Below are 26,147 nucleotides of genomic sequence, written 5' to 3'. Positions count from 1 at the left end.
GATTTTGCTGCATTCATTTTCAATTCCTTTTCTGCAACATATTTCTTCAGTAGATTTAAGGATCTCTGTAAGCCGATCTTAGTCTGATCCAAGATTATCAGATCATTGGTGTACAAGAGTCTTCCTACCGATGAACCATTTATTTTAGGTGGAAAAGTTATAGGTTATAGGTTCAGGTATTGTTTTCAAGTCCTCTATATAGGAACAGAATAGGGTGGCAGCCAAGGGACACCCCTGTTTTAAACCTTTTGTTGTATTTGAGAATAGATCTTGTATTGCTATTAATAGCTCGCTGAATGCTCTTTTTTTCATCAAAGCCAGTAACAGTGGATTTCAGCTGCAGCCTACTTGTTCGACAAAACCAGACTGTCGGATGTCATATGTTTTGGACTCTTTGATCCATTTCTTTAGCCGGATCAGTAACAGGGTGGCAAAGATCGTACCTAGACAGTCTAAATGAGCAATTGGGCGGTAATTTGATGGATCCATTCGATCCCCCTTTTTAAAAATGGGGACAATTATCGCTGATTTCCAAGACTCAGTTATTCTTCCTGCTTTAACTATTCTTCTGAAAGATCTTGCAATATTAGGACCATTGCTCTGGGTTTGTTTTTAGGACCGCGATTGACAATCCTTCAGGGCCCGGAGTGCACGATGCGCTTGCTTTGTTGATCAACACCTTAATGTCTTCTCTGTCAAAATCTAATTTCCATGGCTCCGATGCAGTGCAGGCTCTTCCATTGGTTCATAGCTTTTTCCTGTTGTTTCAAATAGTTTCTCGAAGTGACTTATCCAGCTGCTTACTGGGATCAGATATAGTAGACATGGATCTTTGGTACTTTGTTTCCCATTTAGTATTTCCCATAAGTTTCTACTATTGTTGTTATTTAGGACTCTGTACATGGTTTCTGCATCTCGTTGAAAAAGGATTCATTTATGTGACTTTTGCCAATGTTATACTGTTGTTTTCTTTTCCATATGAGTTTTTTTTGCTCTTGTTGCGATGTTTTTATCAGCCATAAATCTTTCTTCAATAGTTTTTTCTGTTGGCTCGCATTAGGACTAATTTGCATACCCACAATGGCTTGCTTATGTTGCTCAGAACTGGAAGTGAACCTCCAGCGATAGCTACTAGGTGGTGTTGTGTAATATGTGACTTGGCTCAAGTGGACTATCCTACCTTCACATTTCAAGTGAAAGCTTTTTTTTCCATTCCTTTGGAAACCCACCATAAATGTATTGATTCTTATAAGAAATATACCTATTTAACAGTGTTTATTTATTCATTTATTTTTGCAATGTATATAGCGCACCCATCCCAAAGGCGTCTGGGCGCTCTTCATGTGAAGGTTAGGTTACCAGATGGTGGAAGTTCACACCTAGTTACATAGATACATGGTAACAAAATTACATAATCAAGGTTACATAGTTACGTCAAGGTTGAATATCAGATGTAGTTGCATATTTACGTATTTACATAATGACCTAAGCCTAGTTACATTTTACGTCAGTCTTAGGAGCGAGGAGGAGGCCTTACTTGTAACTGTATTTGCTATTGCATCCTATTTATTAGACATGATCTACCTAATACATGTGTGTGTGTTGTAGTTGTAGCTAGAATTGCTCTCACGTCTCTTTTTACATTGTATGTAGCTAACAAAATGTATGCAAGCAGTAATGTTTCACAATGCATGCGTTCTCACACAGTTTGTGTGATTGCAGAGGCCACTTCCAGTTCATATACTTATTACTCCTCTTGCCTGCATGTGTTTGCGTGAGAATTACTTTGCTTCCGTATTATGGGATATTTTTCCATAAGGATAAGCCCTTAATGTGCAAATGTGCACCTGTATGTATTTCAGTGTGTGCACGAGTGCCTTTGAATTTCCTCATGTTATGTGTGATACAATTGGCATAGCTGTTACTACCATGTACTGTGCATGTTGGTTCTATTTATTTTTTTGTTTTTATTTTATTGGTGATTTACATTGCAATTAATACCGGACTCCTCCAGTTTGTGAGCGCTGGACCAGTGATTGTCTTAATGTTCCATGGCATGGCCTTGTGTGATGGATGTGTCTGTATATACATGTGTGTTGGAAGTGACTAACACAGATGTGAAAATATCAACTAAGGCTTCGACTCATTAAAGAGACTCACAAACTATGAACAATACAGACAAGAAGTTAGCTCAAAGGCAGACCAACATGGAGAAAGTTGGAAGAAATCGGCAGGAGAAATGTCCATCCATGAGTGGATTGGATGTGAGTTTACTTAGTTGTCCTTCAGAAATCATGAGGAAACAAATGTCTCATGTCTCCCACCACCCCCACCCTCCAGCAGTGCAGGGGGGGCCTCCACCAGGCCCCCACTCATGTCTCCCACCACCCCCACCCCCCAGCAGTGCAGGGGCAGCCTCCACCAGGCCCTGACTCATGTCTACCACCACCCCCACCACCCAGCCACCAGGGGCAGCCTCCACCAGGCCCCCACTCATGTCTCCCACCACGCCCATCCCCCAGCAGTGCAGGGGCAGCCTCCACCAGGCCCCCACTCATGTCTACCACCACCCCCACCCCCCAGCCACCAGGGGCAGCCTCCACCAGGCCCCCACTCATGTCTACCACCACCCCCACCCCCAGCAGTGCAGGGGCACCCTCCACCAGGCCCCCACTCATGTCACCCACCACCCCCACCCCTCAGCCACCAAGGGCACCCTCCACCAGGCCCCCACCCATGTCCAACTCATGTCTCCCACCACCCTCACCCCCCAGCCACCAGGGGCAGCCTCCACCAGGCCCCCACTCATGTCTCCCGCCACCCCACCCCCCCAGCCACCAGGGGCATCCTCCACCAGGCCCCCACTCATGTCTCCCACCACCCCCACCCCCCAGCCACCAGGGGCAGCCTCCACCAGGCCCCCACTCATGTCTACCACCACCCCCACCCCCCAGCCGCCAGGGGCAGCCTCCACCAGGCCCCCACTCATGTCTCCCACCACCCCCACCCCCCAGCAGTGCAGGGGCAGCCTCCACCAGGCCCCCACTCATGCCTCCCACCCCCCACCCCCCAGCAGTGCAGGGGCAGCCTCCACCAGGCCCCCACTCATGTCCCCTATTACCCCCACAACCCAACCACCAGGGGCCGCCTCCACCAGGCCCCCACTCATGTCTACCACCACCCCCACCCCCCAGCCACCAGGGGCAGCCTCCACCAGGCCCCCACTCATGTCTCCCACCACCCCCAGCCCCCAGCAGTGCAGGGGCAGCCTCCACCAGGCCCCCACTCATGTCCCCCACCACCCCCACCCCCCAGCCACCAGGGGCAGCCTCCACCAGGCCCCCACTCATGTCTCCCACCACCCCCACCCCCCAGCAGTGCAGGGGCAGCCTCCACCAGGCCCCCACTCATGTCTCCCACCACCCCCACCCCCCAGCAGTGCAGGGGCAGCCTCCACCAGGCCCCGACTCATGTCTACCACCACCCCCACCCCCCAGCCACCAGGGGCAGCCTCCACCAGGCCCCCACTCATGTCTCCCACCACCCCCACCCCCCCGCCAGTGCAGGGGCAGCCTCCACCAGGCCCCCACTCATGTCTACCACCACCCCCACCCCCCAGCCACCAGGGGCAGCCTCCACCAGGCCCCCACTCATGTCTACCACCACCCCCACCCCGCAGCAGTGTAGGGGCACCCTCCACCAGGCCCCCACTCATGTCTCCCACCACCCCCACCCCCCAGCCACCAGAGGCACCCTCCACCAGGCCCCCACTCATGTCCAACTCATGTCTCCCACAACCCTCACCCCCCAGCCACCAGGAGCAGCCTCCACCAGGCCCCCACTCATGTCTCCCACCACCCCCACCCCCAGCAGTGCAGGGGCAGCATCCACCAGGCCCCCACTCATGTCTCCCACCACCCCCACCCCCCAGCAGTGCAGGGGCAGCCTCCACCAGGCCTCCACTCATGTCTCCCACCACCCCCACCCCCCAGCCAGCAGGGGCAGCCTCCACCAGGCCCCCACTCATGTCTCCCACCACCCGCACCCCCAGCAGTGCAGGGGCAGCCTCCACCAGGCCCCCACCCATGTCTCCCACCCCCCACCCCCAGCCACCAGGGGCAGCCTCCACCAGGCCCCCACTCATGTCTACCACCACCCCCACCCCCAGCCACCAGGGGCAGCCTCCACCAGGCCCCCGCTCATGTCTCCCACCACCCCCATCCCCCAGCAGTGCAGGGGCAGCCTCCACCACGCCCCCACTCATGTCTACCACCACCCCCACCCCCCAGCCACCAGGGGCAGCCTCCACCAGGCCCCCACTCATGTCTCCCACCACCCCCACCCCCAGCAGTGCAGGGGCAGCCTCCACCAGGCCCCCACTCATGTCTCCCACCACCCCCACCCCTCAGAAGTGCAGGGGCAGCCTCCACCAAGCCCCCACTCATGTCTCCCACCACCCCCACGCCCCAGCCACCAGGGGCAGCCTCCACCAGGCCCCCACTCATGTCTCCCACCACCCCCCCAGCAGTGCAGGGGCAGCCTCCACCAGGCCCCCACTCATGTCTACCACCACCCCCACCCCCCAGCCACCAGGGGCAGCCTCCACCAGGCCCTCACTCATGTCCCCTATTACCCCCACCCCCAGCAGTGCAGGGGCAGCCTCCACCAGGCCCCCACTCATGTCTACCACCACCCCCACCCCCCAGCAGTGCAGGGGCACCTTCCACCAGGCCCCCACTCATGTCTCCCACCACCCCCACCCCCCAGCCAGCTGGGGCAGCCTCCACCAGGCCCCCACTCATGTCTCCCACCACCCGCACCCCCAGCAGTGCAGGGGCAGCCTCCACCAGGCCCCCACCCATGTCTATCACCCCCCACCCCCAGCCACCAGGGGCAGCCTCCACCAGGCCCCCACTCATGTCTACCACCACCCCCACCCCCAGCCACCAGGGGCAGCCTCCACCAGGCCCCCACTCATGTCTCCCACCACCCCCATCCCCCAGCAGTGCAGGGGCAGCCTCCACCACGCCCCCACTCATGTCTACCACCACCCCCACCCCCCAGCCACCAGGGGCAGCCTCCACCAGGCCCCCACTCATGTCTCCCACCACCCCCACCCCCAGCAGTGCAGGGGCAGCCTCCACCAGGCCCCCACTCATGTCTCCCACCACCCCCACCCCTCAGAAGTGCAGGGGCAGCCTCCACCAAGCCCCCACTCATGTCTCCCACCACCCCCACGCCCCAGCCACCAGGGGCAGCCTCCACCAGGCCCCCACTCATGTCTCCCACCACCCCCCCAGCAGTGCAGGGGCAGCCTCCACCAGGCCCCCACTCATGTCTACCACCACCCCCACCCCCCCAGCCACCAGGGGCAGCCTCCACCAGGCCCTCACTCATGTCCCCTATTACCCCCAACCCCAGCAGTGCAGGGGCAGCCTCCACCAGGCCCCCACTCATGTCTACCACCACCCCCACCCCCCAGCAGTGCAGGGGCACCTTCCACCAGGCCCCCACTCATGTCTCCCACCACCCCCACCCCCCAGCCACCAGGGGCACGCTCCACCAGGCCCCCACTCATGTCCAACTCATGTCTCCCACCACCCTCACCCCCAGCCACCAGGGGCAGCCTCCACCAGGCCCCCACTCATGTCTCCCACCACCCCCACCCCCCAGCAGTGCAGGGGCACCCTCCACCAGGCCCCCACTCATGTCTACCACCACCCCCACCCCCCCAGCCACCAGAGGCAGCCTCCACCAGGCCCCCACTCATGTCTCCGACCACCCCCACACCCCAGCAGTGCAGGGGCAGCCTCCACCAGGCCCCTACTCATGTCTACCACCACCCCCACCCCTCAGGCACCAGGGGCAGCCTCCACCAGGCCCCCACTCATGTCTACCACCACCCCCAACCCCCGGCAGTGCAGGGGCAGCCTCCACCAGGCCCCCACTCATGTCTCCCACCACCCCCACCCCCCAGCCACCAGGGGCACCCTCCACCAGGCCCCCACTCATGTCCAACTCATGTCTCCCACCACCCTCACCCCCCAGCCACCAGGGGCAGCCTCCACCAGGCCCCCACTCATGTCTCCCACCACCCCCACCCCCCAGCAGTGCAGGGGCAGCCTCCACCAGGCCCCCACTCATGTCTCCCACCACTCCCACCCCCCAGCAGTGCAGGGGCAGCCTCCACCAGGCCCTGACTCATGTCTACCACCACCCCCACCCCCAAGCCACCAGGGGCAGCCTCCACCAGGCCTCCACTCATGTCTCCCACCACCCCCACCCCCCAGCAGTGCAGGGGCAGCCTCCACCAGGCCCCCACTCATGTCTACCACCACCCCCACCCCACAGCCACCAGGGGCAGCCTCCACCAGGCCCCCACTCATGTCTCCCACCACCCCCACCCCCCAGCAGTGCAGGGGCACCCTCCACCAGGCCCCCACTCATGTCACCCACCACCCCCACCCCTCAGCCACCAGGGGCACCCTCCACCAGGCCCCCACCCATGTCCAACTCATGTCACCCACCACCCTCACCCCCCAGCCACCAGGGGCAGCCTCCACCAGGCCCCCACTCATGTCTCCCACCACCCCACCCCCCAGCCACCAGGGGCATCCTCCACCAGGCCCCCACTCATGTCTCCCACCACCCCCACCCCCCAGCCACCAGGGGCAGCCTCCACCAGGCCCCCACTCATGTCTACCACCACCCCCACCCCCAGCCACCAGGGGCAGCCTCCACCAGGCCCCCACTCATGTCTCCCACCACCCCCACACCCCAGCAGTTCAGGGGCAGCCTCCACCAGGCCCCCACTCATGCCTCCCACCCCCACCCCCCAGCAGTGCAGGGGCAGCCTCCACCAGGCCCCCACTCATGTCCCCTATTACCCCCAACTACCAGGGGCTGCCTCCACCAGGCCCCCACTCATGTCTACCATCACCCCCACCCCCCAGCCACCAGGGGCAGCCTCCACCAGGCCCCCACTCATGTCTCCCACCACCCCCAGCCCCCAGCAGTGCAGGGGCAGCTTCCACCAGGCCCCCACTCATGTCCCCCACCACCCCCACCCCCCAGCCACAAGGGGCAGCCTCCACCAGGCCCCCACTCATGTCTCCCACCACCCCCACCCCCCAGCAGTGCAGGGGCAGCCTCCACCAGGCCCCCACTCATGTCTCCCACCACCCCCACCCCCCAGCAGTGCAGGGGCAGCCTCCACCAGGCCCCGACTCATGTCTACCACCACCCCCATCCCCCAGCCACCAGGGGCAGCCTCCACCAGGCCCCCATTCATGTCTCCCACCACCCCCACCTCCCCGGCAGTGCAGGGGCAGCCTCCACCAGGCCCCCACTCATGTCTACCACCACCCCCACCCCCCAGCCACCAGGGGCAGCCTCCACCAGGCCCCCACTCATGTCTACCACCACCCCCACCCCGCAGCAGTGTAGGGGCACCCTCCACCAGGCCCCCACTCATGTCTCCCACCACCCCCACCCCCCAGCAGTGCAGGGGCACCCTCCACCAGGCCCCCACTCATGTCTCCCACCACCCCCACCCCCCAGCAGTGCAGGGGCAGCCTCCACCAGGCCCTGACTCATGTCTACCACCACCCCCACCCCCAAGCCACCAGGGGCAGCCTCCACCAGGCCTCCACTCATGTCTCCCACCACCCCCACCCCCCAGCAGTGCAGGGGCAGCCTCCACCAGGCCCCCACTCATGTCTACCACCACCCCCACCCCACAGCCACCAGGGGCAGCCTCCACCAGGCCCCCACTCATGTCTCCCACCACCCCCACCCCCCAGCAGTGCAGGGGCACCCTCCACCAGGCCCCCACTCATGTCACCCACCACCCCCACCCCTCAGCCACCAGGGGCACCCTCCACCAGGCCCCCACCCATGTCCAACTCATGTCACCCACCACCCTCACCCCCCAGCCACCAGGGGCAGCCTCCACCAGGCCCCCACTCATGTCTCCCACCCCCCCCACCCCCCCAGCCACCAGGGGCATCCTCCACCAGGCCCCCACTCATGTCTCCCACCACCCCCACCCCCCAGCCACCAGGGGCAGCCTCCACCAGGCCCCCACTCATGTCTACCACCACCCCCACCCCCCAGCCACCAGGGGCAGCCTCCACCAGGCCCCCACTCATGTCTCCCACCACCCCCACACCCCAGCAGTGCAGGGGCAGCCTCCACCAGGCCCCCACTCATGCCTCCCACCCCCCACCCCCCAGCAGTGCAGGGGCAGCCTCCACCAGGCCCCCACTCATGTCCCCTGTTACCCCCACCCCCCAACCACCAGGGGCCGCCTCCACCAGGCCCCCATTCATGTCTACCACCACCCCCACCCCCCAGCCACCAGGGGCAGCCTCCACCAGGCCCCCACTCATGTCTCCCACCACCCCCAGCCCCCAGCAGTGCAGGGGCAGCCTCCACCAGGCCCCCACTCATGTCCCCCAACACCCCCACCCCCCAGCCACCAGGGGCAGCCTCCACCAGGCCCCCACTCATGTCTCCCACCACCCCCACCCCCCAGCAGTGCAGGGTCTCCCACCACCCCCACCCCCCAGCAGTGCAGGGGCAGCCTCCACCAGGCCCCGACTCATGTCTACCACCACCCCCACGCCCCAGCCACCAGGGGCAGCCTCCACCAGGCCCCCACTCATGTCTCCCACCACCCCCACCCCCCCGGCAGTGCAGGGGCAGCCTCCACCAGGCCCCCACTCATGTCTACCACCACCCCCACCCCCCAGCCACCAGGGGCATCCTCCACCAGGCCCCCACTCATGTCTACCACCACTCCCACCCCGCAGCAGTGTAGGGGCACCCTCCACCAGGCCCCCACTCATGTCTCCCACCACCCCCACCCCCCAGCCACCAGAGGCACCCTCCACCAGTCCCCCACTCATGTCCAACTCATGTCTCCCACCACCCTCACCCCCCAGCCACCAGGAACAGCCTCCACCAGGCCCCCACTCATGTCTCCCACCACCCCCACCCCCAGCAGTGCAGGGGCAGCATCCACCAGGCCCCCACTCATGTCTCCCACCACCCCCACCCCCCAGCAGTGCAGGGGCAGCCTCCACCAGGCCTCCACTTATGTCTCCCACCACCCCCACCCCCCAGCCAGCTGGGGCAGCCTCCACCAGGCCCCCACTCATGTCTCCCACCACCCGCACCCCCAGCAGTGCAGGGGCAGCCTCCACCAGGCCCCCACCCATGTCTCCCACCCCCCCACCCCCAGCCACCAGGGGCAGCCTCCACCAGGCCCCCACTCATGTCTACCACCACCCCCAACCCCAGCCACCAGGGGCAGCCTCCACCAGGCCCCCACTCATGTCTCCCACCACCCCCATCCCCCAGCAGTGCAGGGGCAGCCTCCACCACGCCCCCACTCATGTCTACCACCACCCCCAACCCCCAGCCACCAGGGGCAGCCTCCACCAGGCCCCCACTCATGTCTCCCACCACCCCCACCCCCAGCATTGCAGGGGCAGCCTCCACCAGGCCCCCACTCATGTCTACCACCACCCCCACCCACCAGCCACCAGGGGCAGCCTCCACCAGGCCCCCACTCATGTCCCCTATTACCCCCACCCCCCAGCAGAGCAGGGGCATCCTCCACCAGGCCCCCACTCATGTCTCCCACCACCCCCACCCCTCAGAAGTGCAGGGGCAGCCTCCACCAAGCCCCCACTCATGTCTCCCACCACCCCCACGCCCCAGCCACCAGGGGCAGCCTCCACCAGGCCCCCACTCATGTCTCCCACCACCCCCCCAGCAGTGCAGGGGCAGCCTCCACCAGGCCCCCACTCATGTCTACCACCACCCCCACCCCCCAGCCACCAGGGGCAGCCTCCACCAGGCCCTCACTCATGTCCCCTATTACCCCCACCCCCAGCAGTGCAGGGGCAGCCTCCACCAGGCCCCCACTCATCTCTACCACCACCCCCACCCCCCAGCAGTGCAGGGGCACCTTCCACCAGGCCCCCACTCATGTCTCCCACCACCCCCACCCCCCAGCCACGAGGGGCACCCTCCACCAGGCCCCCACTCATGTCCAACTCATGTCTCCCACCACCCTCACCCCCCAGCCACCAGGGGCAGCCTCCACCAGGCCCCCACTCATGTCTCCCACCACCCCCACCCCCCAGCAGTGCAGGGGCACCCTCCACCAGGCCCCCACTCATGTCTACCACCACCCCCACCCCCCAGCCACCAGGGGCAGCCTCCACCAGGCCCCCACTCATGTCTCCCACCACCCCCACACCCCAGCAGTGCAGGGGCAGCTTCCACCAGGCCCCTACTCATGTCTACCACCACCCCCACCCCTCAGGCACCAGGGGCAGCCTCCACCAGGCCCCCACTCATGTCTACCACCACCCCCAACCCCCAGCAGTGCAGGGGCAGCCTCCATCAGGCCCCCACTCATGTCTCCCACCACCCCCACCCCCAGCCACCAGGGGCACCCTCCACCAGGCCCCCACTCATGTCCAACTCATGTCTCCCACCACCCTCACCCCCCAGCCACCAGGGGCAGCCTCCACCAGGCCCCCACTCATGTCTCCCACCATCCCCACCCCCCAGCAGTGCAGGGGCAGCCTCCACCAGGCCCCCACTCATGTCTCCCACCACCCCCACCCCCCAGCAGTGCAGGGGCACTCTCCACCAGGCCCTGACTCATGTCTACCACCACCCCCACCCCCAAGCCACCAGGGGCAGCCTCCACCAGGCCCCCACTCATGTCTCCCACCACCCCCACCCCCCAGCAGTGCAGGGGCAGCCTCCACCAGGCCCCCACTCATGTCTACCACCACCCCCACCCCACAGCCACCAGGGGCAGCCTCCACCAGGCCCCCACTCATGTCTCCCACCACCCCCACCCCCCAGCAGTGCAGGGGCAGCCTCCACCAGGCCCCCACTCATGTCTCCCACCACCCCCCAGCCGTGCGATTTGCCTGGGTACGTGTACTTCGGGGTGCGCGGGAAGTTCCACACGCGATTGGCCTGGGTACGTGTACCTCGGAGTGCGCGGGAAGTTCCACACGCGATTAGCCTGGGTACGTGTACTTTGGGGTGCACGTGAACTTCCAAACGCGATTTGCCTGGGTTCGTGTACTACGGGGTGCACGGGATGTTCCACACGCGATTGGCCTGGGTACGTGTACTTCGGGGTGCGCGGGAAGTCCCACACGCGATTGGCCTGGGTAAGTGTACTACGGGCTGTGCGTGAACTTCCACACGCGATTGGGCCTGTGAGAGCGGGGTACATGTATTCCAGGGGTGGGCGGGAATATTTACCCGCGACTGTGCCTGTGAGAGCGTGCTACGTGTATTCCTGGGGTGGGCGGGAAGATTCACACATTCGCCAACGACATGCCGAAAAATGGTCCAATCCTGGGACACGTACGCCAGCATGAAGCAGGCGTACGTCGACCCGCGCAGCATAAAAGTGCGCGCAAACAACAAACAAGCTCATACGCCAGGATGAATATACCATTCCTAGCAGCAGTGGCCGTGGGTTACCAAAGGAAGAGGAGGAGGATAGTGAGGGCCGAATTTTCACTCCCAGAACCAGCCTTTTTGGGATGCCTGATGACTAGGTGTATGGGAGGTACAGGTTTCCCCCACACATAATACTGGACCTGGTCAGTGAGTGGGAGGATGACCTCACATCACCCACCCTGTGCTCCCAAGCACTCAGCCCCCTGGAGAAGGTCCTCAATGTACTGCACTTCATGGCCACAGGATAATTTCAGCTGACAAGTGCCATAGTGGGTGGGGTTTCACAGGCCACGCAGTCACGCTGCCTACACCAGGTCTTGAACATCATCACTGCACGCCCATCAGTCCGTAGGCACATATACCTGCCCAGGACACCTGCAGAAAGGCAGGCTGCCACCCTCGATTTCTACGGTGTGGCACAATTCCCCAAAGTGCTAGGTGCCATTGACTGCACCCATGTGGCACTACGTCCCCCCAGGGCATCTGAGCACATCTATAGGAACCGCAAGCACTGGCATTCCATCAACGTGCAGGTAGTATGTAATGCTAAGGGAATCATCACCTCAGTATATGCCAACTATCCAGGGTCCACCCACGATAGCTTCATTTACCGAATGTCTACCCTAAGCCGGGACCTAGAAGCTGGGCGGCATGGCGATACATGGCTGCTTGGTGAGTATGAATGCCACTGCACATGCATGCATGTCAGATGCAGAGTTATATCACTACCCCACTAATGATACCCATCACCTCCTCACCAGGGGACAGTGCCTACCCTCTGAGCACCCACATGATGACGCCAATTCGGAACCCCATCACGCCTCCAGAGGTAAGATACAACACAGCCCATATTGCAACCCGGGGAATAGTGGAGCGCACATTCGGAGTGCTCAAGTCACGCTTTCGCTCCCTTGACCGTTCTGGAGGGCAACTGTTATATGCGCCCCCAGTAGTGTGCAGGATCATAGTGGCAGCATGTGTCCTGCACAATGTTGCAACACGCCGGGGCCTGGCCGTGGACATGGTGGTGCCCCCACATCCCCAACCACATGCACGCCCGCTGCGCATAGGAGGAGAGAGGGCACGGGGTGAGGCAGCCCGTACGCAGCTGGTGGCTAATTACTTCACATAGAAATCACACCCCAGTGGAGTGCACACAGGCCTGGTACATACCATCTGATAAGCAATGATGACTCGACCTGACAATTAAGACGAACAAAGGGACTGTCAACTGTCAGAACCATAGCAGCCTGAGATTTTTCATGTGGAAGTGTCACAATGTGTGCATCCCTACCTAGACAAACACCACCAATGCAGTGTCATGAAAAGACACTTCCATGCTGCAGAAATGAATACCCACTTGCAAAATACTACATGAAAACAGTGCCATGTCACCCACCCCCTCCCCGGCACGGCCACACAACACACCATGGCATGTCATGCAATGTGAGAGGAAAGAAATTAATCCCCACAACATGCCCCAAGTGTCAGCAGCTACAGTGTCCCTAATGGAAACATGTCCACACATGAAATGCTCACAGTAATGCAGGACCTACAACCCACATTACCAAATACTTACCAAGAATACCAATCACCTACACAACCTCCAACCTACCTTAAACATGACATTACAGACTTTAAAATTAGCTAGCCTCACCACCTGATGATGACAGCCCTCCGAACACTTCCAAGTATACAGTGTTAGCGCCACGCAAGAGTGTAGGTGCACTGCTTACAGCATGGACTCCAGTTCCAAGGTGGACCGCATTGTGAAGACATGAGGAATGGACCTGCAAATATGGAGGATGAGATGGATGCAGAGGCACATATCAATAGACCACGCAAACAATATGCACTATGAATGTATACACAGTATTGACTACAGACTGCCCACACAGCTCATGGGAGTCCAATGTCACCATGTACGTCAATGTCACTTGGGCACACCCTTTGCAAGCCCATGGAAACGGGAAGCAGGAGGGGTGTGTGGGACAAAAACCCAAGCATCTGAACCAAATCCATGACAAGACTGCATGTGCCCAGCCACAATGCAGCGTATGCCCACGGGAGCCACACAAGGCAACACACTGTCCCAAAAAAAAAAATGGCCATTAATGGGCCCGGAGGGGTTGGGGAGGCCACCCAGGAGGTCCGAGGACAGGGTGCACACCAAAATCCACCTGTGTGGATCCTGGGAAAAAAAAACACCTCCATGGGCTCATGGCCCACACGGCTACCCTATTGTGGGAGTATCACTGCTGTCGCTATTATCACCCTGTGCAGCTGCATCCGGAGGTGGTTGCACTATGGGAGGCAGCCCATGCAAGGCCCTAGTCTGCTCCTCCATGGCTGCAAGCATGCGGGTGTGGTAGGTCTGGTTCTGGAGGATGAGTGTGCGGAGGTCCCCATGCAACAACTCACGGGATGCCCGGAGCTCTGCCCTAGTTGCCTGCATCTCAGCTGAGAGCGTACGGGTGAGACGCTCCAGCTGCTGTTCTGTCCTTCGGTTTGTTGAAGCCTCAAGCTCAACAAGAGTCGTCCTGAGGTGAAGGAGTTCCAGCCTCAGGGCTTCCCTGTGGCCCTGGGACTCTATGGAGATGGCTTCCTGCAGAGTCACCAGTGCCGCCCGCCTGTCCCTGTTGGACGCCAACATGTCCTCCCTGTGTGACTGGCAGATGGAGTCGGTTGCTTGCTGTAGTCGCTCCAACAGCCTTTCGGGGGGACAATGGAAGTGGCCACCCTATCCATGGCCTGAGCCATCATCTCTGATGATGCTGCCTGTTGGGTTGCCATACCGTAAATGGATTGCTCCCATGCGGTATTGCCAGGTGGCGTACGGCCACCACGTCGGCGGGCACCACACCTGTCTGGGGCAAGGCGAACTGCGCCTTGCTGCGCCGGCACTGCCTGAGGCTGCAGGACTGCATTCCCCCTCTGATCTGCTGGCCCAGGAACAGGATCAGATGTCACGGAGTGTGACCCTGCATCCGTAACCACCAAAGGCGTACCTGCCAACACTGACATCCCCATTGAGGGTTCTAACCCTGGTGCAGGTGGGTCGGACAGAACAGAATCCCTCCCAGGAACACTCACCTGCGACGGCACGTAGGTCTCATCATCCGAATCAACACCTGAGTACAGCTCGGGGGAGATGCAGCCAGAGACACCCCTTGAGAGCACGACCTGCAGCAGTTGTGGGTTCTCACCCACCACCACACCACGTCCCTCACTGGTGGTCGGTCGGCCCTCAGACCCCTCCTGGGTCTGCACCATCCCCACAACCCCAGCAGTATCAAGTGCGTCTTCCCCTGCAAAGACATAAAAGGAAACAAATGGAAACAGGCATTAGCACTATTGTTAGGGAGAATTCTCTGTTTAGGCTGAATTTCCTAACCTAGTGAGTCCCCCAGCAGCTTTGCTGGATTTAGGGAGTTTGTTTTTTCCATCCTGCCAAGAGTGAGACTCTTTTTCTCCCACTCTTGGACATGTATGTGTGTAATTCCTTTGAATGTCAATGTGTTCTATGGGCTATGGGGTCGTTTACTCCAGAGGGTCTCATATGTTTTTCCATGTGTGTTACACCGCACCCTACGTGCCGTAGCACTGGGGCGTCCTAGCGGACCCCCACCATAGACTCCATACCCGGGGACTGACTGCTGTCTCCCCGGGCATGTAAAGTCACCATTGGCTTTACTATACCTAAATTTACTAACAGAACTAGTACAAACCATCTTATTGTGGACGTACTAGTAGGGGTAATTCGATTACTCCTGTATCTGTTATTCGAGGGTGCACTGTCCCGTCCCCCCTTGTCGAGTTTTGGCTGGTGGCAGTGGAAACTACTTGTTATGTTCGACCCCGAACATAACCCTATGGAATTCGTCCCATTGTTGGAGATTGATACTTTTTCTCGTTAATCTCTAACGTACCACCGGTCTACTTATCTTAAATAAGTTTATCGGATGGTATTTTCTGCCAGAACTCGGTTTGTAAAATGGCGTCTGTGTTCGTCTCTGTCACTCCTAAGCCAAAGGTTGAGCCCTTTGTTCCACTTTTGGCGGGCTCTGTACAGAGACCCTCCAAAGTGGTGCCATTCTGTCTGGGTTACCACAGGGGTGTGGGAGGGGGTTTAGGCACCCTGGACCGAGTTGCCTTGCCAACTCCGGTCACACTCTGGAGTGATTGGCCCAAGTGGTGAGCCTCCCCGCTCACCACTTAGCATGTGTTGATTGACAGCTAGGCTGAATGAATGGGGGTTTTCTGCATAAAAGCAGGGCTTTTGGGACTGGATCTTGAGAAGTCGCCACAGGACCTAAGAATCCGACGAGGGTAACGCTGAGCCGACCTGCACAACGACACCTCCGGTGGAGCCCTGCGGAACCGACTCACCACTTCCCGACGACAGAGGAGATCTCCCTGCCGGAGAGTCTCTTCCCCTGACTGGTGGGAACAACCAGTCCCCTTTGCTTTTTATTCACCTCAGGACGCAGTGGTCGAATTGCCCGTGCAGAGCACCTCGGCAACCGGATAGCCACTACCCCTGTACTGCGACCAAAAGGTGGTGCCTTGTGACGGAGCACTCCGCGGCTGGTCTCTTCCCTGGTAGTGCACCGGACTTCACTTTTCTTCGATGACGAGAACATCTCTACTCTTGGCAAAGACCCGACGTGCATCCACCACCAGGAACAACTGCCCCCGCCGGAGCTGCCCTCCACAACAAGTTACCGTGTCCGCCTGGCTTCCCTTTCGATCGGTTCGAGTCAGGTGTCTTAATCCTCTCCTTTCCGTTGGGCCGCCTCCAAGCTTTCTCACGTATTGTTCTGAACTGGTTCAATCTGCCGATAACAATTTGCTACAAAGACTCGAACGCATTTCCACTAGAGACTTTTGGGACATATCGCCTTGCCTCTCTCCGAGTGGGCCTGGCCTCTGAACTTTATGATCTATTGGGGTTCTTGCCTTCTTGCCTTGCATTTTTCCCGTGAAGTATTGAACTGTGTTGAATTCATAACCTGCTTATTTTTCTCTCCCGTCCTAACTAATATTAGAGTGCCATCTAGGTTGAGGCATACACCTCTGTCTGTAAATAAGTGGTGCCGGTAAAACCTAGACTTGTCGAAATATTGCTAGGGGGATTGATCGTTTCTTCTTCGTAGAGTAATTGTGTTTGATTTGTTTGCCGTGATAGTGCCATAGTGATTTTGATAGATGTTTCGTTATAAATAAATACCTTAATATCTTTACACTGAGTCTCGTTGCGTGTTTGCTTGTCTTACTGTGAAGAATTGCCCTATTTTGTATACTCCACATACTGCTTAACTCTTCTTCAGAGAAGTCTGACTGCTCAGCCACAGCTACCAACAGTGAATCTGTGTGGTGCGGACTGCTACCAAGTGGGTTTACTGCCAAACACCTGTAGTCCTAAATCTTTTGCAGTGGTCCCCGAGGGAACTGCACAGGTTTCCGCCTAACAACTATGGCACACAATTAGGGCTGAAAGGCTACAGACACAGTACTTGATTGACACATGTCCCACATGACTAAAACACTCACATGCATGCACCGTCACTGCGTGTGATGGGGAGGCAGATGGCACACATTGCTGACACCAAGATGGAAGATGAACACATTTGCTGCATGCTGCCTAGCAGTGGCATCACACATTGGCCAGTGATTGGCAGTTCAAATACACATGCCATCACACAGATGGCATGTACCCTAGCCATGAAGTGAAGAGGGAGAGGAGGTCACCAATTGTTCATTCAGTCCAGTTTGTTCATATAATTGATTATTTTCATTGCAATGGTTCAAATGTTTAACCTGCAGCTGCCAGTCAAAAATGGTCCTGTAGCACAGGGACATGTCCAAGCTAATCATGTCCACAAAACTGAGCCAGTCCACTGTACCATAGCCATGTCAGACATGTGACAATAGGACTGAGAAATCCTGAGTAAAAGTGGTGGCATGCAAACAATCTGCCTGAATAAACAGAGGTAAATAAGCAACAGTGTTGTGGCAAGATGACACTCCAAGGGCAACTGGCGTGGTGTTGGGCTGGATGTCTAATGTTGGCCGAAGGGATGCTGCTATACCCAAATGCTGTTGCCAAGAATGTATAGGAAGAGGCACATGGGTGAGCCGAACCATTCAGGCACACACACCCTCCCCTGGCACCCAAACAGAAGCCCTCCCACACACACCATGCACATGGATGACACACACATGCATGTGCACTCACCGGACAATGCCTCGTAATCTGCCACTTCTCCCACGCCTTGGATCTGTTCCTCCGTGACGTAGGTCCCAGCAACCTGCTCATATGGAGTGAGTTCTATGTCGTCTGCTGGAGACCCACCTCCAGTCACTAGAGTTGCGGCATGACTTGAGGCCAGCTTATTCTTTGCCCTGCGCTTCAGGTCATTCCAGCGCTTGTAGCATTCATTAGCTGTGCGCCTCACGATTCCAAGGGCACTTATGATGTCCGCAATGGTCTGCCAGTGTGCCTGACGTTGTGCAGGTGTGGTCTTGGATCCTGCAACAATCACCATTTTGCGGTCATGTAGGACACATACTCTACAAGTGCATTCAGTTTGGCCTCATTGAAGCTGGGCTTCCTTGACGGGCCGGACTGTGTAGCCGTGTCTGGGGCATCAGCCTCTACTGGACAAGCACTCTTCCTCTTCCGCTTGGGAGGTGGTGGGGATCCAGAGTGTCCTGCGCCGCTCTGGACACTAGGGGCAGGAGCGTGGGATTGCACACTCAGCATGGGAGTTGGTGCAGGCATTATTTCAAGTGTGACAAGTGTGATGGGGTCAGGGGGAATGTCAGCATGATGGACTTGGACCGACACTGTCCTGGATGGGTGTGTTAGAGGTGGGGTGGATGGAGCCGCAGCTGCCCCTGCAGCCTCCCCAGCCTGCCTACGCGGGGCAGCAGATGACCTAGCTGCCCCTGATCCACGTGGCCTGATGACACCAACGTTCACCGGCGCACGTGGCCTAGACCTGCTGACCTGGAAGTCAGCCATGGAGTCACCCTGTGCCAGGTCTGGTTCCACAGTGGGCTGGTCCAACAAGGGCTGAGCATGGATGGTCTCAGCCACGATAACCTCAACCAGGGGGAGGGGGCATGGGTGTCCCTGACTGCTCCTCCACACATGGGGGGCTAGGGGCACCCTGCAAGTCATGGCCACGTCCCCTACCGGATCCACCACGGCCACCACTTGGGGCTCGGCCACCTTTGCCACCCTTACGGCTTGTTCGCCTCCCAGCCATGGCACTGATGTTATTGTGCGTATGGGAGTCGATGTGAACTATTGTCCTGGGCAATTGGGGGTCAAAGGGGTTGGGTACCAGATGGTGATCGTACCCTAGTGCTCTAGCAAGGCTGTATGTCACCCCTGGGGAAAGATGACGGGTCACGCAACGCACAGGCACCCCAAAAAATTGAAGTAAGGTGCACGCAACCCCTCCTAGACCACGTGCGTGGAAAAATAAACCTGCACTACGCTGTGGCACCCAGGAACACAAGAATGAACGTATGCGTGTCACACGCAGCCTAGAATGACCTCTGAAGGGGTACGCAACACACGGGGCAAGCACAGATGTTAAGTACGTGCGCGACTCACCGTCCGCCAGGAACAAAAGCGTGAAAAATACACGCGTGTGCGCGTTGGCAACACCCCCGCCAAAAGAAGAATTGTACGCTGTCTGAGGAGACAGGACAACAGTAGTAGGGAACGCTGTTTGAGGAAACAGGCCCAGGAAAAAGAGGAAAAGAGAAAAAGCTGTCAGAGGTAACATGGAGTACGAACTGGAAACGCTGTGAAGTAAATCGCGTGTGAACCGACAAGAAGTACACATTTCACCCACTCGCTCTCCACGAAAAACACGTACAAGGAAATGGTGTTCTACACGTACCTTTTATACACACGTCACAGACGCGCATACGCAATGAGGCCATTTCCACCAATTACGCGCTTTGACACTCGGATGTGTATCTCTTCATTTTTACACGCGCCATTCTCTACGGCCATGCGCGTGACGTCACAGCTGCGCATGGTGACCTTTGGGCCAATGAAATCGCATATGCGAGCACACGTGGTAAAACTGCACGTCCGAGTGTCATCGCGTGTAATCGGAGGGAAGTGAGCGTACGCGCGATTGGCCTGAGTACGTGTATTTCTGGGGTGCGCAGGAAGTTCCACACGCGATTGGTGGAAATCCACGTGTGCTCTGTCATCACGTGTAATGAGGGAAATACCCGCGCGCCTCACGTCACAGACGCGCTCACGCGCTAAGGGCCTTTGGTCCAATGAAATCGCATATGCGTGCTGATGTGCATACTCGCTAAGGGCCTTTCCTCGATTTACACGCAGACGTGCAGGATTTTCACGTGCCAAATCACTCCGTATCAAGCTGGCCACGCGTAAGCACACGGAAGACCACGCTCATGCCCAAACGGCCGAATTACTGCCCCCCAGAGCCCCGAGCAGCCTCCCACGAGCCATCTGCTGCTGCCTGCCTGCCTACTGCCACCGTGCCCTGCCATTTGGTGCCTGCACATCAGCCATCTGCAGGGGTCCATTTGCTGTGTCCACCCCTGCTGGAACAGAAGACTCCCGACTGGGATACCATCGCTCCACAGCCCATCCCCAGGACCCAGTTGCCCACCCACTCCTGCCTCTGGGGTTGCCATGTCGGGCACTGCAACATCTGGCACCACTGGCAACCCCCGGCCAGAGAGGCAGACGGGCACCAGCTTCACTGCCACCAAAGTTGGTGTCCTGGTGGAGAAAGTCCTGGGGCAGTATGATGCCCTCTTCGGAATTAAGCGCGCCAACAAGGAAGGACGGACTCGGATGTGGACGGACATCGTGACTGCCATCAACGCGGAGGGGGTGGCAGTCCGCGACTACCAACATGTCAAGAAGCGCTGGGATGACTGCAGGTCCAGGACCCTCTTGAAGGCCCGGCGCCTCGTGGAGGGGGGCCGGGGCCGCATGAGTACCATCCAGATGAGGGTCCTGGAACGCGTATTCCCAGCGCTCCACGCCCAGATCCTTGAGAGGCAGACCCGTCTGGAGTTGAGCAGTAAGTGGCCAAGCATTGCTGTGTGAGAGAGGGCATGTCGCAGTGTGCTGGTTGTCTGATACTTGCCTGTATGTGTGACATAGGCCATGTATGCATGTGTGTGTGCAGGGACGTCATGCATGTGAGACCAGTAATGTGTGAACCACACGGTTGGTGCATGTGTTCAAATGCAACATGGGTTGCCCTATGCGGAATGGCCACATGAAAGCATGCCAGTCTCTGTTCCTGGACATGGGTGAGGGATGGGTGCTGATGCCATGTACATGTATGCTGTCCATGTCTGTGTGTCTGACCTGCGTGTCTGTGACTTGTGAATGCCAGGGATGCATGACACATGTCTGTCGCAATGTTCAGGTTCACTGATGCAGCCTAGTCATCCTTGTATCCACTGTGTCTGTGGTGTATGAGGCCATATGGATGAAACTAGGGTGAAGTGTGTGCATGTGATAGGCATGGCACATGATGCATGTGAGTTCCAAAACAACAGTGTATGTTTCAAGAATCACTTGGACATGTATGCTAATGTCCATAGCATGCGCCATGCCTGTTACCGCATGTGTTTTACCTGCACTTAGCCATGTGTTGTGGAGGGACATGATGGAAGTGATCTTTGACAGTGCCACTCATCTGCTATTGCTTCCTGTCTAGGGGACCATTGTACAGTACCCTGATGCTTGTGTTCTATGTCTCCCTCTACACAGCACCACGTGAAGAAGAGGGCGGAGAAGGCTCTGTGGAGCAAAGCGGCGGGGATGCCCCCACGGCTGCAGCGGAAGGGGTGGGTGAGCCCCCACAGGGGCTTGCAACGGCGGAAGACAGGGTGGAGCCATCCAGGTTGGTGGTTTCCACAGAGGAGGAGGAGGCCACTACTGAGGCGCACATGGGGCCTGGTGGGGGCATCCCTGCTGGTGCAAGTGTTGCAGTCCAGGGGCAGGAGGCAGCACAGGTCGCCGTGGAGGGGCCTGTGCATGTCACTGGCCCTGACACTGTGACTGCACCACCATGCACCAGCAGGGATGCCCCATCCCAGGCCCGTCCGCAGGTAGGGGGGATGTCCATGTCATCTGACTCCCCTCCACCTGCGTATGAGGGGACCCCTGGCCGTATGGAGAAGGACCTGATTGGTGTCGCGTTGCGCACAGGTGCAATTCGTGATGAGGTGCGTGCTTCCTGGGAGGAGCATGCACGTCATCATGGAGAGCACCGTGCCGATGTGGCCCAGTTGGGAACGGCCATGGTCGGGAGTTTCCTACATGTGTCGGCCAATCTGGCGACCCTCTCCTCCTCTGTGGAGACTATGCACCAGTCGTTCTCCATGCCGTCTTCCGGCCCAGATGCCACCAGGGCCCCCTGTGGACCTGCCCCGACCAATGCAGCCGGCTCGGTGGGGATCCCATCCCTGCCACAGTCGGGAGTCAGAGGTCCAGCAGGGGTGGAATCACCAGCAACTGGACCCCAGCAGATGGAGGATGTGACGGCATCATCGGGCAGGGCACGTGCACGACGGCGTCGGTGGATACCATCAGCCTGGATGCCGTTGTTCTGACACAGGCAGTTGCGTTGGAGACAGCGGCAGGCTCGACGTGGGAGGCATCATGGCTCGGGGCCATCAACATCAGGGGTGCAGGCATCGGCCGGAGGGCAGGAGAACCCTGGAATGGGAGTGGCTTCCGTGTGGGAGCGGTTGGGCCAGCAGATAGGTGTGGAGAGGCAGCGGGCAGAGGAGGAACGGCTCACAATGGTCAGGGCGGAGAACTCCATGTGGAGGCCGCTGAGGCGGGCTGAGTGCCTCGAGGGTCTTCGCAGGGCGTTGGAGCTGGACACTCTTTTATCCCTGCGAGACCTTGGGCCCAGGGAACATGCCCGCCTCCAAGCCATTGATCAGGAGTTCGATGATGCCCTGGCCCATGACAACATCCAGTGAGCCGTTGGACTAGCCCGCTGCCCATGTAAATAGTTATGTAGTTAGTGTGAGGTTTCCTTTGTTTTTGCATTTTCTTTGGACCTTTTGGACAATGGGCCACATTTTTGTATATAGTTATTTTTTACTAGGTAGTGTTGTTAGATAGGTTTCATTTCTTTTGTTGGGATCATGGACCCTGGCTTGTTCACGTGTACATAGTTCACTGTTGGATTTTCTTTTCTTTTTACAATTTACCCATGGAGTAATGGCTTTCAATTATAATTTCCCATTGGATTTTCTTTTCTGCACTGTGACTTTGGACACCATTCCTTTGGATTCTGATTTTTGGTTTTGCATTTTTTCATGGACATGCTTCTTTTTACTTTTTTTACATTCCCGTTTCTGTTAGTTTATTTTTGATTCAATTCATGTTTTCTTTAATACATATGTTTTGATCAAACTTCAATGTGTAGTATCATCTCATTGGTTTCATGCATATCATGATATGGGTTTTGAGATTCACTGACACCCATTTGGTGTATATGAGGGACATGTGTTTGTTTCCAAACTTGCAATTGCAGGACTATCATGTTATTGCCATTTCTGAGTGGGTGGATGCAATACTCGGGTGCCCCACAGTGATGGGGGGAGGGGGTGCAGGGAAACATGAGTTGGACATGGTTGGGGGCCTGCTGGCAGGTGCCCCACAGTGCTGGGGGGTGGGGGTGCAGCGGAACATGAGTTGGACATGAGTGGGGGCCTGCTGGCAGGTGCCCTACAGTGCTGGGGGGTGGGGGTGCAGGGGAACATGAGTTGGACATGAGTGGGGGCCTGCTGGCAGGTGCCCCACAGTGCTGGGGGGTTGGGGTGCAGGGGAACATGAATTGGACATGAGTGGGGGCCTGCTGGCAGGTGCCCCACAGTGCTGGGGGGTGGGGGTGCAGGGGAACATGTGTTGGACATGGGTGGGGGCCTGGTGGAGGCTGCCCCTGCACTGCTGGGGGGTGGGGGTGCAGGGGGAAATGAGTGGGGGCCTGGTGGAGGCTGTCCCTGTACTGCTGGGGGGTGGGGGTGGTGGGAGACATGAGTGGGGGCCTGGTGGAGGCTGCCCCTGGTGGCTGGGGGGTGGGGGCGGTGGTAGACATGAGTGGGGGCCTGGTGGAGGCTGCCCCTGCACTGCTGGGGGTGGGGGTGGTGGGAGACATGAGTGGGGGCCTGGTGGAGGCTGCCCCTGGTGGCTGGGGTGTGGGGGTGGTGGTAGACATGAGTGGGGGCCTGGTGGAGGCTGCCCCTGCACTGCTGGGGGGTGGGGATGGTGGGAGACATGAGTGGGGGCCTGGTGGAGGCTGCCCCTGCACTGCTGGGGGGTGGGGGTGGTAGGAGACATGAGTGGGGGCCTGGTGGAGGCTGCCCCTGGTGGCTGGGGGGTGGGGGTGGTGGTAGACATGGGTGGGGGCCTGGTGGAGGCTGCCCCTGCACTGCTGGGGGGTGGGGGTGGTGGGAGACATGAGTGGGGGCCTGGTGGAGGCTGCCCCTGGTGGCTGGGGGGTGGGGGTGGTGGTAGACATGAGTGGGGGCCTGGTGGAGGCTGCCCCTGCACTGCTGGGGGGTGGGTGTGGTGGGAGACATGAGTGGGGGCCTGGTGGAGGCTGCCCCTGCACTGCTGGGGGGTGGGGGTAATAGGGGACATGAGTGGGGGCCTGGTGGAGGCTGCCCCTGGTGGCTGGGGGGTGGGGGTGGTGGTAGACATGGGTGGGGGCCTGGTGGAGGCTGCCCCTGCACTGCTGGGGGGTGGGGGTAATAGGGGACATGAGTGGGGGCCTGGTGGAGGCTGCCCCTGCACTGCTGGGGGGTGGGGGTGGTCAGAGACATGAGTGGGGGCCTGGTGGAGGCTGCCTCTGCACTGCTGGAGGGTGGGGGTGGTGGGAGACATGAGTGGGGGCCTGGTGGAGGCTGCCCCTGGTGGCTGGGGGGTGGGGGTGGTGGTAGACATGGGTGGGGGCCTGGTGGAGGCTGCCCCTGCACTACTGGGGGGTGGGGGTGCAGGGGGACATGAGTGGGGGCCTGGTGGAGGCTGCCCCTGCACTGCTGGGGGGTGGGGGTGGTGGGAGACATGAGTGGGGGCCTGGTGGAGGCTGCCCCTGGTGGCTGGGGGGTGGGGGTGGTGGGAGACATGAGTGGGGGCCTGGTGGAGGCTGCCCCTGCACTGCTGGGGGGTGGGGGGGTGGGAGACATGAGTGGGGGCCTGGTGGAGGCTGTCCCTGCACTGCAGGGGGGTGGGGGTAATAGGGGACATGAGTGGGGGCCTGGTGGAGGCTGCCCCTGGTGGCTGGGGGGTGGGGGTGGTGGCAGACACGGGTGGGGGCCTGGTGCAGGCTGCCACTGCACTGCTGGGGGGTGGGGGTGCAGGGGGACATGAGTGGGGGCCTGGTGGAGGCTGCCCCTGCACTGCTGGGGGTGGGGGTGGTGGGAGACATGAGTGGGGGCCTGTTGGAGGCTGCCCCTGCACTGCTGGGGGGTGGGGGTGGTGGGAGACATGAGTGGCGGCCTGGTGGAGTCTGCCCCTGCACTGCTGGGGGGTGGGGGTAATAGGGGACATGAGTGGGAGCCTGGTGGAGGCTTCCCCTGGTGGCTGGGGGGTGGGGGTGGTGGTAGACATGGGTGGGGCCTGGTGGAGGCTGCCCCTGCACTGCTGGGGGGCGGGGGTGCAGGGGGACATGAGTGGGGGCCTGGTGGAGGCTGCCCCTGCACTGCTGGGGGCTGGGGGTGGTGGGAGACATGAGTGGGGGCCTGGTGGAGGCTGCCCCTGCACTGCTGGGGGGTGGGGGTGGTGGGAGACATGAGTGGGGGCCTGGTGGAAGCTGCCCCTGCACTGCTGGGGGGTGGGGGTGGTGGGAGATATGAGTGGGGGCCTGGTGGAGGCTGCCCCTGCACTGCTGGGGGGTGGGGGTAATAGGGGACATGAGTGGGGGCCTGGTGGAGGGTGCCCCTGACTGCTGGGGGGTGGGGGTGCTGGGAGACATGCATTGTTGATCAGAAGTGCAAGGTGACATGTTGGTTGGCTGGGGGGCATGCCCATGGTGGATGGGCTGCCTGCGGGACATGAGCAGGGGTGCAGGGTAGTCCCCCGTGGTGTGGGCTACCTGCAGGGGCCGTGGAGGTTGTGGAGCGAACACCTGGGAGGCCCCACACGCCAATTCACGTGTAGTACTCCCCAGAACCCCTGAAAGACACGTACCCTGCTGAAATCACGTGTGGAACTTCCCGCGCACCCCTGTAATACACGTACCCTGCTGAAATCGCGTTTGGAACTTCCTGCGCACCCCTGAAATACACGTACCCTGCTGATATCGCGTGTGGAACTTCCTGCGCACCCCTGAAATACACGTACCCTGCTGAAATCGCGTGTGGAACTTCCCGCGCACCCCCGAAATACACGTACCCTGCTGAAATCGCGTGTGGAATTTCCCGCGCACCCCTGAAATACACGTACCCTGCTGAAATCGCGTGTGGAACTTCCCGCGCACCCCTGAAATACACGTACCCTGCTCGCACGGGGCCAATCGCGTGTGGAACTTTCCACGCACCCCTGAAATGCACATACCCTGCTGAAATCGCGTGTGGAACTTCCCGCGCACCCCTGTAAT

The sequence above is a fragment of the Ambystoma mexicanum genome, chromosome 6q (genome assembly GCF_040938575.1).
Source record: "Ambystoma mexicanum isolate Mex_15411 chromosome 6q, UKY_AmexF1_1, whole genome shotgun sequence".
Lineage (NCBI taxonomy): Eukaryota > Metazoa > Chordata > Amphibia > Caudata > Ambystomatidae > Ambystoma > Ambystoma mexicanum.
Note: the sequence above shows the minus strand (reverse complement) of the source record.